This window comes from Rana temporaria, chromosome 3 (assembly GCF_905171775.1).
Source record: "Rana temporaria chromosome 3, aRanTem1.1, whole genome shotgun sequence".
Lineage (NCBI taxonomy): Eukaryota > Metazoa > Chordata > Amphibia > Anura > Ranidae > Rana > Rana temporaria.
The window spans coordinates 241,076,931-241,091,044 of NC_053491.1; the positions used below are offsets into that span (position 1 = coordinate 241,076,931).

Genomic DNA, 14,114 nt, shown 5'->3' on the forward strand with positions numbered 1-14,114 from the left:
GGATTTCAGCGCGGATTTCAATGCGATGGTGTGTACACGCCATCGCATTGAAATCCTCTGAAATCTTAGAGAGGATTTATCCGCGGATACGGTCCGCTGAACCGTATCTGCGGATAAATTCTATCGTGTGTATGGGGCCTGAGTGCGCTCAGTGAGTGGCCCCTTCAGCTGCCTTCTGCCAAATATTGCATACAAAAAATCAGTGCTCACTACTAACAATCCTAAAAGTCCCAGTCCTTATAGATGTCTTTCCAAAAAGTTCTCAATTTTATTTTAAGTCCAAGTTAGAGCAAAAAGCATCAACAGAGTCCTCTCTGGTTGTGAATGCCTTGTAGTGTTTCACTCAAAAAAGGTGAAATATCTAAAAAAAGAAAGAAAGAAAATACCATATAGTGTAGTGTGTCTAATCCAATTGGTGTTTTTATATTGTGACATCAAAATCATGAATATAATTCCACCATCTAAATATGTACTGTATTTGTAAGGAAGTGTTTGGGGTTATACTTTTGAGGACTGTATTTTAAAAATATAAATAAAAAGGTACACAATTAGAAATTAAAAATATTTTAAGGGTATTTAAAAAAACAAACAAACAAACAAAAAAACATGTTATCTTACATGCTCTGGGCAATGGTATTGCACAAAACAATCATGATCCTCCTCTTCTGGGTCCCCCACCAGAGTTCCTGGCTCCTCCCCCTGCTGCAATCCTACATAGCAAGCCGCTTGCTATGGGGGCACTTGTGCAGGTTCTGCCCCCCTGCTCTCCCCTCAATGGCTATGATTGATAGCAGCAGAATCCAGTAGCTCCAGCTGCTGCCTCTCTGTCCATTGAGGAGAGAGAGAGATGGGAGAGCCATTGCTCTCATGCACATCGTTGGATCAAGATCAGGCTCAGGTGAGTATAAGGGGTGGGGGAGGAAGGTTTTTTAACCTTAATGCATTGAATGCATTAGGGTAAAAACCCTCGTAACATTAGAACCAATTTAAAGAGGAGGTCTGACCACCTCTGCAAAAATTAAAAGACAGAAGCTACACATACTACAGCTGCTGACTTTTAATAATAGGACACCTACCTGTCCTGGAGTCCAGCGATGTTGGCACACTGCAGCTGATGTTTGCATCAGCTATCGGGTGCTGCAACCGCCATTAGCAGTAAGGGAACCTGGCAGTGCATAATTATGGCTTCACGCCGGGTCCCTACTGCACATGCGTGAGGCACCGCTGCGCTCTCCTACTGGGCCAGTAGCGGGGGAAGGAGGAGGGAGCTGAGCCGGTGACATAATTTGCTGCGGCCCGGCCTCCCAGCAGTGGGGAAGGGTACCTGTCAAAGACAGGTATCCGCTTCACCCCCGAAAGGTGCCAAATTTGGCACCGGAGGGAGGGAGAAGACACATGAGTGGAAGTTCAATTTTTGGGTGAAACTCCGCTTTAAGGACATCTTCCATGTTAATATTAATCCTTGGCTGATATTGGTGAAAAATCTACTTTAAGTAGGCATGACATAGCATGGGTCTGCTGACAGTAGGCTTGCAAAACTTGGCACCACTGTAGTGTGGCCCCTGGGTAAACAGATAGATTAACACTGAAAAAAATAAGTCCCATTACTGTGGTTAGAAAATAGCCTCAGACAAACCAATAATGATCACCATCTGACCACATTACCCAGTACAGATTTGGCAGGGATCCTATTGCTCCATACTATGAGTAGACAATTATTTGGCATTATAAAGGTTGGGTTCACTCAATGTCTGATGGTCATTTTAACGTAGCAATAAACAAAAGCTCTGTTGTATATACTGCTTTATTAACTACATTCTAATTATAGAATGTGAATTGAGGTACTGATAGCTAGCATGGACCCTGAATTGTTTGAACTTCTTTTAAATGTTTGCTAATATTTCTTACTAAAACAACGTCAATTATATAAATTTTGTTGTTGTAAATACTGCATCTATTGTAGCAAAGAGGTGACGTATTCGCAAACCCCTTATCTACAAGCTCTAGCTTGTAATATAAATAAGAAGGCCAGTATGGTGGCCTGAGTTTATGGGAGGAGCCCGGAGGGTATTTAAGCAGCCCACTCACACATGCTCTTTGTCGGTTCAGTGTGCGGTACTACACGTCACTGGGCCGACTCTTTCCAGCTCACCTCATGTCCGTGAGTCTGCGCATTCAATCGCATTCGACATCGCAAGCGCTTTGCGGCTTCTCCCTTCATGGTCTTCGCCGACGGTTCCCGCTTACTGTCGCAGGTAGGATTCAAACCTTTTCGTATCTTGTGCAATCTTGCAATTCGTTATGCTTCCTATCCTGCATCCCTTTTGGAAAAAACTGCCTCTGAGTTACTTTTGCTCATGTTTCAACATCATTCGGCTCAGGCGTAGTACATTTGTAACTTCCTTCTGCCAAACATACGATTCATTTGTAAATTCATTTGGAGATTGACATGTGTTTGTATGGGTTCTTTGGCAGATTGAGGTGGTAATTGGACTCACATGGTGCCTTGTCTGCACTTGATTAGCCTGGGGGGATGGGTGGTTGGTAGGTGTTCGGTTTCAAAGCAAGGGGTAGCATGCACTCTACAACCAATTTGTATCAGATTCGTTCAATACTCCTTACTATCAATTCGTATCGGATTCATTTCATGCATTTTACAACCATTTTGTATCACATACATTGCATACTTTCTACCGTTGTCATTCATTGTTTCCCCCATGTCGTGTGTTTTAGTTCCCACAGCGGAACTTACGAATTGCTTGTACACGGCTCTTCTCTCTCATTTATTTACCAAAGTTATTGCCTGTGCGTCATGCATGGCGCCACACCACACTCTTGGGATGTGTTGCACATCCACTCCAGTCCAAAGCAAACCCAATCGCACTTTACTGTCCCAGGTAGGATTCGTTAGCTTGTTTGTCATGTCAAATTCGTGGCCACTCATGGTGTCACCTGTACCATATGTTTGGTTCCCGCAGTGGAGCTTACAAAGCATTGATACGTACTTCTCGTGTTCTATTTTCTACACCAAACCTCGTTGTTTTGCCCCATGCACGGCAGCACGCTACACGTTCCCGACATGTTTCACTCCAGCCACAGTCCGCCGCAAACTCACTCGCATGGCCCACTGTCGCAAGTAAGATTTACACATGCTTTATGTTCTATCAATTTGCTACCATTCGTTCTCTCCCATATCGTTCATTAGTGGCCCCTGCGGAACCTACGATTCAAACAGGTGTTGTCCTTCTACCTTATACTGCTTGCTTAAGGTACAAACAAACCAGGTGTTTCTATCCTTTCTCAGTAACCCAATTCTTATTGATTGAGACCTTGCAACCATGCAAATCATCTCAGCAGTCTGATATCCTTGCTGAGACCCTTGCAACACATGACCCTTACAAAATGCAAAAAAAAAAAAAAAAAAAAAAGGAAAAAAAATATATAAAAAAAACAAACAAAAAAAAAACAATTGCCGCCACGTAATCTCAGCCCAGCAACCTGACACCTGTTGAGACCGTTGCAACTACGCAAAATTCGTCTCCACAGCCTGACACCCTTGTTGAGACCCTTGCAAACGCAATACCGTCTCAGCAGCCCCACACTCATCGAGACTCTTGCAACCACACAAAATCGTCTCAGCAGCCTGACACCCTTGTTAAGACCCTTGCAACACATGACCCTTACCAATAAATAAATAAAAAAAAGAAAAAAATATATAAAAAAAAAAAAACGCAAAAAAAAACATGCAAAAAAAAAAAACGCAAAAAAAAATAAGCAAAAAGAAATATAAAAGTGCAGAAAAAAAAAATAATTGCCACCACACAATCTCAGCCCCACAACCTGACACCTGTTGAGACCGTTGCAACGACGCAAAATTCGTCTCCGCAGCCTGACACCCTTGTTGAGACCCTTGCAAACGCAATACCGTTTTAGCAGCCCCACACTCATGGAGACTCTTGCAAGCACACAAAATTGTCTCAGCAGCCTGACACCCTTGTTAAGACCCTTGCAAACGCAATACCGTCTCAGCAGCCCCACACTCATGGAGACTCTTGCAAGCACACAATTGTCTCAGCAGCCTGACACCCTTGTTAAGACCCTTGCAAACGCAATACCGTCTCAGCAGCCCCACACTCATGGAGACTCTTGCAAGCACACAAAATTGTCTCAGCAGCCTGACACCCTTGTTAAGACCCTTGCAACACATGACCCTTACAAAACGCAAAAAAAAAAAAAATATATAAAAAAGCAAAAAAATATAAAAAGTGCAGAAAAAAAGAAAAATTGTCACCACACAATCTCGGCCCAGCAACCTGACACCTGTTGAGACCATTGCAACCATGCAAAATCATCTCAGCAGCCTCACACCATTGTTGAGACCCTTGCAAACGCAATACCGTCTCAGCAGCCCCACACTCATCGAGACCCTTGCAACCACGCAATACCGTCTCAGCAGCCTCACACCATAGTTCAGACCCTTGCAAATGCAATACCGTCTCAGCAGCGGCACACTCATCGAGACCTTTTGCAACCACGCAATATCGTCTCAGCAAACCAGACTGAGACCCTTGCAACCACGCAATATCGTCTCAGCAGCCTCACACCATTGTTGAGACCCTTGCGAACGCAATACCGTCTCAGCAGCCCCACACTCATTGAGACCCTTGCAACCACGCAATACCGTCTCAGCAGCCTCACACCATAGTTCAGACCCTTGCAAATGCAATACCGTCTCAGCAGCCCCACACTCATCAAGACTCTTGCAACCACGCAATACCGTCTCAGCAGCCTCACACCATTGTTGAGACCCTTGCAAACGCAATACCGTCTCAGCAGCCCCACACTCATCGAGACCCTTGCAACCACGCAATACCGTCTCAGCAGCCTCACACCGTAGTTCACAGACCCTTGCAAATGCAATACCGTCTCAGCAGCGCCACACTCATCGAGACCTTTTGCAACCACGCAATATCGTTTCAGCAAACCAGACTGAGACCCTTGCAACCACGCAATGCCGTCTCAAAACAAACCTTCATACTCAAGGCCCCTGCAACCACACAATATCGTCCCAGCAACCTGACACTCACTGACACCCTTGCAACCGCACAATATTGTCTGCAGTAGTATAAAACACTTTGCGGCAGGCACCTACGTGCAAACCCGAATACAAACTAAACTTGCAAACACACCTCAGTGACAAACGATCAGCCACACAGACACACAGTGGCGCCCAGTTGGCCGTTCGTCTTCAGTGGCGCGCGGGCCGCTCATCTTTTCTCTGTGTTTTTTCCCTGCGGTTGGTTCAGGTTTTCATCCAGCACCAGCGAGTGCACGTTGTCCTGCGAGTGCACGTTGGCCTGCGAGTGCATGTATATCGTCTTGTTGAGCACCTGTGTATTGTCTTGATTTTCTCACACCAATGCAAGATCCAGTCCAAGTTCTCAAACTAGACCAAGCATCAGTAGCAGACTTAGCTATGTGGGACAACTTCCCCACCTGATAGAACAGCATTTCAATCTTCATCCTGGCAGTGTCAGCCGAGCCACCAAAGGCTTTTGCAGCCATTTTTAGGCCGCCACTGGTTCTCCAAAACTTGGCCCCCAGAAATTCTCTTAAAATTTTTCACCCAGTCTTCATCACACCTCGTGCTGCACCCCATCGTGGCAGCTGCCCAGGTCTGGAACCACACTTGAACTGGACAGACACTGTTCTTCACCACAGACAATCAGGCCACAGCCGACATCATCAATTAAGGTAGATCTAAGTCACTCCCCATTACTTCCTGCGCAGGCTCGCGCAGCTGTCACTCCGTCACCAGTTAATATCTTATGTAGACCTTTTTCCAGGCAAATGCAAAAAGCAGCTGATGCGCTTTCCTATTCCAACCTTGGAATGGATGTTTTTTCCAGCAAGAGCCTGGAGCCGACCCAACAACTATCCCTGTCCCACCATGGACATTGCTGACGATGGACTGAAGTCGCATCTCACCAACGCAATCCAACTTATTAACCACTCCTTGGCACACAACACACTGAAGGCCTATCGCACTGCTTGGAACACTAATCGCAAATTTTTGGCCCCTTGCCCCGAAGCAGCAGTTGGACACATCCTAGCCTTCATATCGTATTGCCACATGCAGCTGACCATTTCTCAATACTATCACGCCATATCTAGATGGCATCCAGCATTTCCTGTCCCTGCAGGACCCCAGTAAACCGTCAGTATTCTCGAGCCCATGCAGTCAAGTCCCTCCTACAGGGCATACAGAAGCACCAACCTGTAGTCAGTGGCAAGCGCCTACCTTTCAAGAGTCCCATCTTTAGGGACATGTCTAAAATCCTTACTCGTTCCCTGTTTAGGGCTTTGCCCAGACTAGTCACCCGAACAGCCATCTACCAGGCCTTCTACGGTTCCCTACAAGCTAGTGAATTTAGTAAGCGGCTCCGGCAGTCACACACTGCTCCGACGCCACCCGACTCGCTTTCGAACCACTACACTCTCACAGTCTGCAAACGCAACAAACCAGCCCCTGGGGTTGACATCAACCTGTTTCAGACTGACAACGCCTGATGCCCAGTGACGGTGCTCGACCCACTACTGCTCCATCTACCCAGCCAATCTGATAGTAGCTCGTTGCTACCCTTTCTAAACCAGCTCCCTGAGTGTCAGCCAGTGTGTCAAGCATGTCAGAATCCTCCTAAGTAACTTGGGCTTCAAACCCCAGTCAGTTCTCTGGACATTCTTTGGAGCAGCCTCAGTTGCCTCCCAACAGGGAGTACCAGACTACGTAATCAAGATACCAGGCTGATGGAAGTCTCCTTGTTTTGCCACATACATCCCAAATCCTCATGAAGGAATGGCACAAGCCTTTACCAAGCTGGCTAAATAAATACAAGAAATCAATATAAACTATTTCCCTATCTGAGTCTTTTGACCCCTTTTCTTGGCATACTGACCAGACCACCAAGGCACACTTCAGGTCTATTTATGTTGTAAGTCTTGTCGCGTGTTTATGTGATCCACATCTCTCTCGGTCAGAGGGTAACGACCATAAATAAGAAGGCCAGTATGGTGGCCTGAGTTTATGGGAGGAGCCTGGAGGGTATTTAAGCAGCCCACTCACACATGCTCTTTGTCGGTTCAGTGTGCGGTACTACACGTCACTGGGCCGACTCTTTTCCAGCTCACCTCATGTCCGTGAGTCTGCGCATTCAATCGCATTCGACTTCCCTTTTTCAGGGCACTTCTCAGCATATCCTTCTTCAATTAACTACCCATTACTTACCTTGGGTATGCCCCCTTTTCTTGGCATACTGACCAGACCACCAAGGCACACTTCAGGTCTATTTATGTTGTAAGTCTTGTCGCGTGTTTATGTGATCCACATCTCTCTCGGTCAGAGGGTAACGACCATAAACAAATAAAACTGTTATTAGCTAATAAAACCCTCACTTACACCAAAGTTTAATTGTTTTGATCATGATAATCTGTACCTTTGAGTTATGAGTGTGGATATTGTGTGTGGATATAATCATTTTTTTTCCTGTTTGTGGGAAAAAAAACTTCACAGCCTTCTACAGCTGCTCCTTCCTCCACCACAGGCACCAAAACAAACCCACTGTTGGCTGGAGTTGGAGCTTAAAGGAAGCAATGACGTCACCCCCTCCATGTGACAGCTGTTGGGTCTTACACTTTATGCAGTCTTTTTAATACTGGCAGTACTTCACATTTGTGCCTCTCTTTCCCTTGATTCTTCTGAGATTTGTGAAATTATCTTTGGAAATTTGGATAATCATACTAGACCTACCAAAATCCAAAGACTGTTTGACCCCTGGACTGCAAAGCTAAGGGTCCATTAACTCTGGTGAGTGGGGTCACAAGAAGGGAGACCGTATAACTGGAAACCTATTTTCACCAATATCTACTACTGTTGGAAGCACCTAGCACTTTATGAATAGTTTTTTTCTCACATTGTGTTTATTGTGTTATATTGTGTTAGCAACCTTATTCCGCTAGCACTGTTTTCATTCATATATTTCAGCACTTGGGTCTTGCCATGCTCCCCATACCCAGATACACTGGGTAATTTGAGGTGGTAGCTATGGAACAAAAGTTGGAGTGCTAAACAGTGAACATAAGGTGGTTGGGTAAACTATAAGCAGACCCTGTAACTTTGGCGTGAATGCGCATGCTAGCCATAGAGATAAGAAAGGCTTGTAAATGGTATTTTGTATAAAAGATTGTTCCATATATACTACTAACTATTTTCACCTTAAAAAAACTGCAAGTACACATGCAAATTGTGTGTGATTAAAAATCTTTAAATAGAAAAATAAACACTAGAAACAATGGTTTCTTCAAATGAAGTGGTCTATGCATGTCAACTGGTGACGATGAGGTTCTGAGGGCCACCAGCAACCATGAACTTGCCACAGTCCAACGTCATAGTGTATGCCCTTACCTGGAATGTTTTCCAATAGTTTTCAGGCAGGTTAACTTTTCATTGAAGCCATAAGAACATTGCACCTTCTAATAGAAAGAAAACCGCAAATAGGCACGGCTTAAGTAAGACTGTATTTTTATGCAAATTAAAAACTCACATTGAAGTATCTTTACAAAGGCACAGTAAAGTCCAGTGAAATTGTCCGATCTCCATCTCGGCTGTCAGTGGTCTCATCTTGTTAAGCAGTATGGGGCTGGCGTCCTGTCCACCAGGAATCTCTCAGCTCTCGGGCGGGATCCAAAACGAGGTCTGGAATGCAGCTGGTAGGTCACAGGGGAGGGCTGAAATGCAGCGTGTGTCGGGATGACGTCAAGGACATGATTGTGACTCGTTTTAGAGCGTGCACACTGGGGAGATGGTTACAATGTGCGCTCCTTTGTCAAGCTAACCAGAATGAGCTGTACACAGTATTTTTATGTGCCTTGGTGGTGATGCCACCTGGAGTGTGCTTCAACTCCCCCTGCAAGTCGGGCCTGGTAACACAGACTATCATCTCACACAGAGCTATACAGCGCAAAGGACTCTTGTATGGACTTAAAGGGTCACTAAAGGAATTTTTTTTTTTAGCTAAATAGCTTCCTTTACCTTACTGCAGTCCTGGTTTCATGTCCTCATTGTTCGTTTTTGCTCTGATGTTGCTGTAATTCTGCCCTGTTCTGGACACTTCCTGGTTGTCTGTTTCCTGATGACCACAGTACTGGGAGATTCTAGTTTCATTTTCCAAACCATCACTGCTCTATGGCTCTGTATAGCACACAGGCAGGATAACCTGCAAAAACGAAACTAGATGCAAAAGCGAAACTAGAGGTACATTATATGATTGATTTTTATCTATTTTTAATCAATTTTAAAAGGAATCAGTCAACTATTATGTCTCTATAACCTGTAAACAGTAATTTCAGCAAAAATAAGTTACATTTCATATACTACAGCCTGTGCCACTATTCCATGTATTTTTGTACCTTCTAATGCCTACCAGGAGACTTTGATGGATACTGAAAGAAGAACTTAAAGTAATATTGAACCCATAACTATTTTTCTATTTCCCTCTAGATCACTTTTAATTAATTAATTAATTTCAATACATTTTACACAACGCTTTACATATATTAATAGCTGCACTTTCAAGTATTGTCAGGTCACCTGTCGCCAGGTGACAGGTGCACCCTGTTTGGGTCAGGGATGCACCACAGGCTAGTGAAACCTATGGCCGACTGCTGCGACTAGAGAGGAAGCGTGAACCCAAGATCGCCCTGGGCGTGGAGTCTAAGACCCAGCTTTGTGTTCACCAGAGCCTTTAGTGGTGAGGATGGCCTTCACCGCAGCTGGATCCAGGTCGCGACCCCTGGCATCCCCTAGGTCACGCTCTGCAGGGAGAGAGGGGAAGCAGCAAGCAGGACAAGAGGTAGTGATGGGTAAGCCAAGGTCAGGGCAACAAGCAGACAAGGGTAACCGAGGGACAGGCAAAAGGTCAGGATCACAAGCAAACAGGACGAGCCAAAAACGGTACGCAGGAAGATAATCGTAGCACACAGGAACTAAAGCTAACAACACGGTTGAACAGCAAAGCAGACTAGCAGTGCAGTGGTTAATATAGGCTTCCTGGGATGGCCTAGGGTGGAGCAATACAGGGAGGAAGGTGATAAAAGACAGTCAGAAGGAGGGTCAGGCCTCTAATGAACACATGGAGATCAGGTAAGCTGCCAGACTTTATTGCATATCCATGACAAGTATATAAATCTTATTGTTCTCCCAAACAGTTTTTTTTACCTTCAGTTCGGACCCCTGCTGCATAACTCTCTCTGATTTCCTGAAACTCTGGTTGGGGAGTGAATGCTGTGCACATGGCACATGTTATGTACAAACGCACCTGGTAATCAGAGCCTAGTCGCAGGAGAAGGCCTCTCTTACAGCCCTGGCTCGGGAGCCGCTGGGATGAGAACAGCAGGCTCGGGAGCGCAGCGAGGTAGGAGTGGCGGAGTAGTGGTAGTAGTCGGCACTGGATGCTGATCCTTCTGGAGCAGTGGAACTGGAGATCGCTGGAACGGAAGAAGTGGGTCAGCGACCCAGAGCAGGCGATACTGATATAGTGGCAGCGGAAGCTGGTGAAGCAAGCTGGATTAGGACACAACAGGCAATAGCAGGTCAAGCAGGCCGGGTCATAATGGGTAATCAGGTGTGGAAGGCTGGAGCGTAGGCACAGGTTCAGGCAGAGAGTTCTGGCAACAGGTAATCAATCAGAGCAGGGTCAATAACACACCATGGGTCAACAGGTCAGAGAGATTCGGATGGTCATGGAAGCCGGGTCGGTAACGGTGACAGGTAACAGGATTCAGATGCAGGTTTACAACCACAAGCTGTATATCAGACAGCATTGTGTTGATGCAGCTGGTGGCCTTTTAAAGGGAAATTGGCGCCAAAAGCCTGTATTAGCGTGCACGTACGCGCTCCCACCGTGCACGCGCCATTGGCACACACGCATGCGCATTAGACGCACGACGGCCCGCGGTCACAGACAGGCGCTGTAGATTAGTTTGTGTGATGGTATGCCTGCGCATGCGCGCGCACCGGGACCGAGGGGCAGGTCCCTGACAGCACATGTAAGAGCGAAACTAGCTGTCAATCTGGGAACTGGTGGGTTGTCCATGTCTATGCCGGCTTTCATGTAGAGCTGTAGAGTGGCTGCAGGGCAACCTTGGAAGGCAATACACCCTGTAGATGTGATTGTTGCTAGAAGGATCTACTTTTTTTTTTGTTTTGTTTTTTTTAAACCAGGGCATCAAGGATTAAATAAAACAGTAATTAATCAAGTATATGATTGATGCTTCTACATTTTATTTAATAGTACATGGGTTTAAGAACACATGCTGTGTTTAGCTTTCTCCAGTATCCATCAAGCTTCCCATTAGCAAGACCCCATAACTCTAATGGCCCAGAAGAAGTTCTCAGGGGCCTGTGGGTTAGATAGAAAACAAATGGCTACAAAAAAAAAAAGACAGGATATCTTCAAAATTACCATTTTGGCCTTGCTCACATGAATTCATTGATGTAAAAATACTTTACTAAAATGCCCCAATGCACTTTTAGCTGTGTAAACAGAAGACTAATTACAAAAGTACATTGTCAAGCACATTAACTAAATGGATTGTAAAAATGACATTATGGGAGATATGGTCAGAGAGAATGGAGACCTGGGAAGCATTCATGTCCCTGGTACAAACGTAATAAGGAACTACTGAGACATTCCTTCCCTAGTATAGGAGGGAGGGGTTGAGCGTTGCATACTCTCAGCTCACAAAACATTGCAGGCTCCACTTGGAAATATACACAGCCACACACCTAAATCCTGTCAAGACATTCCTTTGCCATGCTCAGTCAGTACTACACAAGCAGCAGTGATAAGAGGAAGCAGTGCGGCCTGGTAAGCAGACACTGCACTATTTCTGTTTGCATTGGTATGATTTGGCTTGGCTATACTTCATTTATTTAGAGAGTGGGGTCAAGGTTGGTGGAAGCACTTTGACATGTGTACACACCTAACACTATCTCTGGCTGTCAGTGCCAGGGCTGTACAAGCTATAGTGAGTTGATATTTATAGAACTAGCAGACGTGACATTGTTACTGTTCAAGGAGTTTCTTCAAGTTACATAGTTACTGTGCATTTTATGAAAGTTCACATGGTATAAATACGTGTTTATGTATTTTTTGTGTCTCTATTCACAATGTTACTATAACTTTGCAAAATCAGATGATACAAATCTTGGACTCAGTATGTAAGAACTAGTTTTCAAAACAAGACATTGACTATAGAAATTTGGTACAATGAGCAGGTTTGCCATTGCTATATAATTGGAACAAATATTTAGCGCCACTGTGATTCAAGAGTATTTGATATGTTGTACTATGTGCTCGCTTCCAGTATGTAGTTGCATCTTGCATTATTGTCATCACCAAGGGACTCCTAATTTCTGCCATTGAATACAATTTTTACTAAACATGAGGCTTTTTTGTCTTTTGGAACAGTCAGAAGCAAACTTATGTCATAAACCATGCTTTGGCATGCATATTGTTAATTATTAGCTAGCGTATTTCTGTGCTGTGACTTGGGATGTGCATGTTGTAAACAACACAGATTCTAAAAGTTAGCCTTAGAATCTACTCTTTATCAAACCGCTTAGTTGGTTAAAGCAGACCTCTACTCCCAAAGTGGATTTTTCCTCTCTGCAAACTCCTTATCCTCATGTGCTAAGAAAAAAAAAAAAAAAAGTCTTAAAATTTTGGTACCCTGGCCTGCTTTCATTCTCACCTACAGTAGGTGAGAATAATGTGTCCGGCGATTGCAGTCTCCTGGGATATCCCCATAACATATCTTAGGAGGCTGGAGAGCAACCTAGTGGCTTGTTATTGGGGGCTGTCTGTAAGAACACAGAAAAATATAGACAGCCCATAATGACATAGGAAAGGAAGATGGTAGTGTGGGACCAAGTCTATGGAAGTAGAGCAGTGGATGGCAGCAAGAACATGCTGAATTCGCTGGACAGGTGACTATTGTGACACTTACCCGGGACAGAGACTTTTGGAGAAGACTGAATGCTAGCCTCTTGCATTGCGATTATGGGCCCTGGCATTTAGGGGAAAGGTGATCTTTGTGAGCTGTATGCATGGGGACCCTTGAGGTGGTGTTACTTTGGATTCAGGTCCATGTCCCCCCAAGACACACAGACTCTGGGAACCATGTATATGTCATATTAGAAATAGTGACTGATTCATAATATTGGGACATACTGTTAGGCCTCGTACACACGATAGGTTAACCAGAGGACAACGGTCTGAAGGACCGTTTTCATCGGTCAAAACCGATTGTGTGTGGGCCCCATAGGTTATTTAACCATGGGTTAAAAAAAAGCCAACTTGCTTTAAAATTAACCTACAGATTCCTAACCAATAGGTCAAAACCGATCGTTGGTAGGCACGACCATCGGTTAAAAATCCACGCATGCTCAGAATCAAGTCGACGCATGCTTGGAAGCATTGAACTTCATTTTTTCAGCACGTCGTTGTGTTTTACGTCACCGCGTTCTGACACGATTGGTTATTTAACCTATGGTGTGTAGGCGTGACGGACCATCAGTCAGCTTCATCGGTTAACCTATGACAACAGTCCTTCAGACCGTTGTCCTCTGGTTAACCTATCGTGTGTACAAGGCTTCAGAATATGCTGATGTCAACTCCAGCCACCTGTCTGTCTATTGTCTGTTATAATGTAAATGAGTCAGGGATAACTTCTAAGGCCTCGTACACATGATAGGATAGCCAGAGGACAACGGTCTGAACGACCGCTTTCATCGGTCAAAACTGATCGTGTGTGGGCCCCATAGGTTATTTAACCTTCGGTTAAAAAAATAGGAACATGCTTTAAAATGTAACCGATGGACGCCTAACCGATAGGTCAAAACCGATCGTTAGTATGCAAAAGCATCGGTTAAAAACCTGCGAATGCTCAGAATCAAGTCGACGCATGCTTGGAAGCATTGAACTTCGTTTTTTTCAGCATGTCGTTGTGTTTTACGTCACCGCGTTCTGACACGATCGGTTATTTAACCTATGGTG

General features: G+C 44.8%; 1 protein-coding gene across 3 annotated transcripts in view; it reads left to right on the top strand.

Moving 5' to 3' along the window:
- The window catches only part of SH3TC2 (SH3 domain and tetratricopeptide repeats 2), a 168,263-nt gene that overhangs the window by 15,370 nt on the left and 138,779 nt on the right, over positions 1-14,114 (top strand). Inside the window, exon 1 of one of the 3 annotated variants that reach the window (XM_040344532.1) lies at positions 11,817-11,924. The exons of the other annotated variants lie outside the window; for them this stretch is intronic. The gene's annotated coding sequence lies outside the window, so the exon portion shown is untranslated. Of the gene's footprint in view, positions 1-11,816; positions 11,925-14,114 lie in introns of those variants that run through there. 3 annotated transcript variants of the gene reach the window in all.